Source organism: Populus trichocarpa, chromosome 18, assembly GCF_000002775.5.
Source record: "Populus trichocarpa isolate Nisqually-1 chromosome 18, P.trichocarpa_v4.1, whole genome shotgun sequence".
In the NCBI taxonomy this organism is placed as follows: domain Eukaryota; kingdom Viridiplantae; phylum Streptophyta; class Magnoliopsida; order Malpighiales; family Salicaceae; genus Populus; species Populus trichocarpa.
Genome location: NC_037302.2, coordinates 9,751,615 through 9,759,013, shown reverse-complemented (window position 1 = coordinate 9,759,013; position 7,399 = coordinate 9,751,615).

Below are 7,399 nucleotides of genomic sequence, written 5' to 3'. Positions count from 1 at the left end.
TTTTTTACTCTTTTAGACAAACACTAATAATATTGAAAAATAAAAGATTTATCAAAAACGTAATTTATACGGTTTCTATTCATATATGTAATGGTAATTTATATTCACGTAACAAATAAATAAAAAAATATTTAAAATAAGAAAAGGTTCATGATAATATAATATTAAGAAAAAAAATATTTTAATAATTATTATTTTTAATTGTATATATTTATCCTCATTTATTATTAACTATTTTGACTAACTATCAAAACTCTGAATGCCTGTTTGGTTCTTTTTTATTTGAACTTTTATTGCTTTGCTTTAAAACAAAACACTAAAAAGATGTTTTTCTAACTTTTAAGGTTTTTTAACTCTTTGCTTTGCTTTTATTGCTTTACTTAATTTTTTTAGAGTGGGAGATAATTTTATAAAAATAATTTAAACTCATATTAGCTTTTACTTCAAAAGACATGAGAAGTAATACATTTTAAGATGAAAAGTTGCTTATCTTATTTTAAGAAAATAACCTTAAATATTTTTAAATTAACTAATTTAAATCATATTTTATACATATTAATTAAATGATAGTTAATAACCTTAGATATTTTAAACTTAAAATTCCATTTAACCCCTACTATGTTGTGAGATTAATAACATCAAATTGTGTTGTTTTGTATTATTGGTAAAATCATTTAAGTTAAAATTATCATTGAGTACATAACTTAAATTATTATTTTTAGAAATTAAATATCTTGTTTATTAAACTAAATGAATTTATTAAGAAATTAAAATATTACATAGTTTTTTAGTAAATGTAACTACTAAATAATTTAATTAAGATCTATACAAGTTATAATCTAACATAATTAAAATTAATTAATTGAAGTTGATTGATTTTAAAATATTTAAGTCTAGTAACTATGTTATTAAATATTAGTTAATTGCTATGTATAAACAAAAATGATTTAAAATAGTTAGTTTTATAATATTTAAGAATATTTTTGTTTTTTAAATAATAAAACATTACCCCTAACTTTTTATAATTTGGTCAAAATTATACTTACCTACTGAATTTAAAAAAATATATATATAGTTTACATTCTAATAATTTACATTCTAATAATTTTTATATTATTAACCCGAACAACTTATCACTTATTTTCTCATCAATAGACTAAAAATCTTCTTCCAGAAAAAATTAATTTCTCTCTTATCCTGACATTTCTTCTTTTTAAAAAAATTCTAAATGAAACCTAATAATTTTTTATGCATTTGTCTCTTGAAGCTGTGGTGGAAAAATCGCAAATTAAAAACTCAGAAAGAACCCTAAATTTGTTTATTGTTTCGGAACAGATTGGTGGAGATGAGTTTCTTGATTTTTGCATTATCATTGGCAGGATTGGCTAAAATCTATGGTGGAACGGTGTAAACCATGTTTTTAAAAAATTTAAATTTTATTTGTTAAAATTTAATATATTTTAGATTATTTTAATGTGCTGATGTTAAAAATAATTTTTAAAAAATAAAAAAAAATATTATTATTTCAATACAAAAAATTATTTAAAAAATAATTTTAACCACAAACTAAAAAAAAAAAAAAAAAAAAGAGAGATCAATCATCACCTTTCTTCTCTCAAAATCTTTGTCCAGAGCCTAGACACGTTCAACAAAAACCCAGAGCACCCTAGCTAACCAGCCATCCACATCATCTTCCCCACACCACTGTACAAACAAAAGCCTAAAACACCAACGTCCATAGCTCTCTCTATCTCTCTCTGCGTAAAAAATCTAACCACCCTAAATTCTCCCATCCTCATCTCCTTCCTCAAGAGACAATACAAAAGAAAAACGACATAAAGGAAGCTTGTTGGGTTGCTCGTTGGATTTCTTGTCATCTCACTAGCTGGAAGTTTATATGGGTTTGTGTTCTTATTATTTTTTAGTCCATTGATCAAGAAAGTAGAGGATTTAACTTTCTTGGAAAAAAAGATGATGGGCTTGCAAACTTGGAAGTCATTGGGAGAGGTGGTTGTGGAGAAGTAATCATAGCTTCATTGCAAATGAAGAACGAAAGTGTGCCTGCGTGGTGCTGATGATGATGATTTGTGTATTAGCTTGCTTTCTATTTCAGATTTGTGTATTAGCTTGATGATGAGATTTAACAATGCTTGGTTATTGGCTTTTAGGATTTTAACTTGGGGGAAAAAATGAAATCGGTGACGTTTTTGTTATATTGTAGGTGTAAGTGCTTTTTAATTATTAAATAAAAAATAATTATAAACATATAAATAATTAGAATTTTATTTTTATTTTTTTTTACGAAAATATTAAATATTAATGCTCATATAAAATTCAAGATGCAAACTATAAATTTTTAAAAAAATCAGTAAAAAAATACAACTTCATTTAAATTATAAAATATTAAAGATAATTATATGTTTAAATGAAATAGAAAGCCTTTTATGTAAAAAAAAATTATTTTCCATGTTTTTTTTTTAAATGGAAGCTAATAAGCCTTAAAATTATATTATAAAAATTACAATCTATTCTCAGAAGTTAAGCAACTGATTTTTTAAATCTTAATCAAACACTTTTTCTAGTGCTTTGATTTAAAACAAATGAATAAAAGCTAGAAAAGTACGGGATATTTTAATTAATTATTTAAAACAAATCATACATGCTCTAACTAACCTTAATTATTTTATTTTAAGTATATTACATCAACTTGTATATATTTTAATTAAATTATTTAGTAGTTCTATTTGATAAAAAAAAAAAACTATGTAATGTTCCTATTGTTGTTTATTTTTTACTCATTTCTTTATGATATTTGAGTTTTTTTCAGAGAAAGAATTCATTTTTTAAAGAAATTCATTAATTTAGTTTTTTAAAAAAATATTTAATTTTAAAAAAATAAATAAATTATTTTCTTCATGAAAATTCTCACTTTTGACTAATAATACAACACGGTACATTGCCAAATAGTTTGACAAATTTAATCTCAAAATACAACATAGCATAACAACAGCAAGGGAGCTCTAAAAATGCAAAAAAAAAAAAAAAAAAAAGTCACTAAAAAATAATTAAATATTAAAATTTGCAAATAATTAAATTACATCAAAGAAAATATTTGATGCAATAATTATATTGAATCCTTAGTCAATTTTTTTATAAAGTATTTTTTGTTATTATTTTACATTACCTTTTACTCTTTTGGATAAACACTAATGTAATTTAAAAATACAATATTTTATAATCAATCTTTAAATAAAAAACTTAAAAGATAAATGTGTATTCATTGTTCATTTATTGAAAAGTATTTTTACCTCGTAAAATTATAAAAAATATTATATAAATAATAATTCACTTATAATATCATTCAACAATTACCACATAACTACCATCCATTACTTCACCACCACTATAATATTTGACACTATGCCATCACCATAACCTCTGCTACCACTACCCCACCATCACCCTATTACTCTATCTACCATTATCACCACCACCAATATCACCATCACAGTCACTACTCTATCATTACCACCATAACCTTTATCGTCAACACTTCATTACTCCACCGACCACATCCATCATCATCACCTAACAACAACCTCATTGTTTTATCTACCACAATCATCATCATTGCTACTACTTTTTACCACCATAACCTTTATCACTATCACTCGATCACCATTATCATTATTTAGCACCATTGCCCTCATTCATACCTTCAACCTCACCTTTTTTACTAATACCACTATCATCATCATCATCACAACATCATCATCATCATAACTTTTATTTGAACTCAATACCATAAATAGGCATTTTTATCTACAACAAATACCTATTTTTTATTTGAACTCAATTTTAAAATGTTAACTTTTATTGTATATTTTTGTAGTAACGTATTTTGTTTAGGTGTTTATTTGTTTCCCATAGAAATTCAATTTGAATTTGTGACTTAGATGTTTTGTGATGAAATAAATAATGGCTTATTTAATGGGTTCATTTTATTTATTGTCAATTTTATTGTCAAGTTGAAATTTTTGGTAAATGTATAAAAACATGAATTTTTATAGATAATTGATGATGAATTAGTTGTACTATTAAAATAGTTTAAATAAGTTTGAGTTAAACCAATGTTTTGTTGTTTATTTAATTTATGTAATTAATTAATACATGTTGTCATCAAAATTCTATATAGGTCTGACATAAGTATCATTCATGAATGTATCAAGAATCACTCAAAGGGTTATGTAGGATGGATTATTGTAATGAGGTTCAAGGTTTTATTAATTATGCACTATCTAATCCAAGAAATATTAGTAAAGGTGGTATTAAATATCCATATAAGATATGTAAAAATAAAAATTTTCCCGATCTAGATATTGTAACAATATATCTTCTATAAAAAAGGTTCATTAAGAGATACATGTGTTGGTTTGTACACGATAAACTATATGTTCCTTACAAGACCATAGTAGAAAGGATGATTGGGTTAACTTCTAGTTCTAACAATGTGCATGAAGTTGTAGATGAAAATAGCAATTCTTATACAAATATTGTTATGGATGTGATGAGACTGAATCAGGGTTATGACAGTCAATGCCCAATAGTAGATGATGAACCTAATACAGACACGGCCAGGTTTTTTGATCTTTTGAAAGACTCCGATGAACTATTATGGGATGGGTGCACAAATCAAAGTGAATTATCAGTCATTGTACAGGTGTTTACCATCAATTCATATCATAGGTTGAGTGAGGCTAGTTACAACAGAATTGTTGAATGGGCAAAAAGCATTTTACTTGAAGAGAATAGGCTAAAAGAAAACTTTTATGTTGTTAAATTTATGATAAAACCCCTCGGCCTAAGATACCAGAAAATTGACACGTGTCTAAATTTCTACATGTTGTCTACCTTGAAAATATAGAGTTAACCGAGTGCAGAAAATATGAGCATGTTCGTCATAAAACCAGAACTAGCAGGGGAAGGACTCTTGTCACACATAAAAGATTTAGATACTTCTCATCACACTTAAACTACAAAGGTTATTCATGTCACTAAAGACTGTTGAACACATGACATTGCATCATTCACATGATGCGATGGATGGAATGATGGGGTACCCTTCCGATGGTGAAGCCTAGAAATATTTCAATAGGTTGTATCCTCAGTTTTTAGTGGAATCAAGAAACGTGTTTCTTGGTTAGCCTTTTTCACTCTAGTCCTGAAAGTTTTTTAGGACCTTTTTTTTTATTGCAAGCTTATTTTTTTTTTTCAATTTCATCCTCTAACATTGGATTTAATAGGTATTAAACTTTATAATTTATTTTGATCTTCTTTTTATGAAGTTATCATGATCTTATAATTTAGTTCACAAGTTTTGCAGGTTAGCCAAGTTGACTCAGGTTATTTTTTGTTATTTTTTTAATTAATTTCTTTGTCAACTACATCCTTAAAGATTGTACTAATTGGGAATTGAGCTGTATAATTTTATTTTTTTTCTATGAGGTTATTATAGTTTCATGACCCGAGTCACGAGTTTTGTGGGTTAGTTAGGTTGACTCATATTTTTCTTGTCCTCTTTTAAATGAATTTTTTTTTTCAATTTTATCCTTCAATATTGGATTGATAAGGAGTTGGACTTGAAATTTTTTGTATTTCCTTTCTATAGAGTTATCGAGGTCTTTTGACCTGGGGTTGACAAGTTAACCGAGTCAACTCAGGTCATTTTTTTTCTTTTTTGTTTGATTTTTTTTTCAAATTAACTCTTTAGCATTTGCACTAGGAACCCTAACTGGTCTTAGAATCTGGATAAGGAAACTGGTTGTGTATAGAAATGATGTATCACCCCTGGTACAACATACCTAAAATAAGCTATATTGTTTATCTACCTAATATAAACTAAAGTGTTATTGTGTTTTCTAACTGTTAGTCTAACTAATAGTTAAAGTTGGTTCATCCCAGTAGAGTGAATCATAGTTTTAAGGTCAAGCCTAGTCATTCTTGACTCATTTTTTTATTTTAATATTGGGAATACGTCTTACATATAAGTTAATAATCTTTGATATTGGAAAAAAAATATTTTTTTGTTATTTTTAAAATGTAGGTTAAGTTCTCATGGATTTCATAAACTGGTTATTAAATCCAACAAAATGCGTGCAAAGATATTAACAAAAATATTTTTCTTAAATTTTTGTATTTAAGGATGCTAAATCATACCTTATATATATAATGGGCTAGAAAAAACTCAAATTCAAAATAATTATTCAAAATGAAATAAATAAATAAAATAGGATAATAAAAACAAGTCTTCATGCCACAATTCTTTCATGTAGCTCGTATCTCCAATTTTCATACATTCTTTGTAGATTTTCAGTCTTATCTTCAAACATGTTGTTTACTCTCGTCTGGATGCATTACTAGGCCTAACATATATGGTTGGAAAGCTTGAGATGTCTAGATTCCAAACAAACTTGAATCGCAGAAATATTCCACTTGTAGCTCTATATATGTCCAAAACAGTACACAAAGGTCTAGTTTGACAGATTTGACAAGATTTGTCTAGTAACTTTGACTCTTTGAAATAATATGTTTCTAAAATCCATTTGACCTAAACATTTACCAAACTATAGTTTCATATGTCTAGTATCTCCCTGTAAAATTTCAACTTATTCCGATGTATAGTTTGAGAGATATGTCTAATCTCGTAAAACTGACCAACAAACATTTTAAGACTAAATTCGGGCCTAACTTTGTTTATATCACACTAGTTTGTGTGGCTAGAGGGGCTTTCAATAATGAGATAGGGAGATTACTACAATGTTTGGTTTGCTTTATTGTGGTTTGGGGAAGGCGCTGTGATTTTTAGAAAATGAGCATATTTGACTGCTGGTTATAGTTGATGGTGGGTTTTACGAAAAGTATAGTGGCTATGGTGTTCTAAGAAAGGGTTATGATGGTGATGGATAAGATGGCTATGGTGTTTTGAGAAAGGGTTACGATGGTGTTAGATAAGATGGCCCCCATGGTGTTTTTTTGTTCTCTCATCTGTATGGTTGGCGGTTGGGTTTAAGAATAACGGGAATATGGTTTTTTGTGTCTTTTGGGAGAGAATGTGAGGTATAATGTTTTTTAGCTTTTCTTTTTTGGCTAATGCTCCTACCAATTCCCCCCTGTATATGAGATTTTCTCAATATTTATAGGCAAAATAATTTGTTTTTTTTTTCCAATTGCTTGGCTCCCAAGCAAACTTGGTGACTAAGCAACCCAAAATCACTTTGATCCCTCATTTTTCTTTTTCTTTTTGCACTTTTGGTCATCTTGTTCAAATATTTTTAAAAAAAAAATACAACATCAACGTTGACTCGATTAGAAAAATAAATCAGTTATTTTAAAATAAATA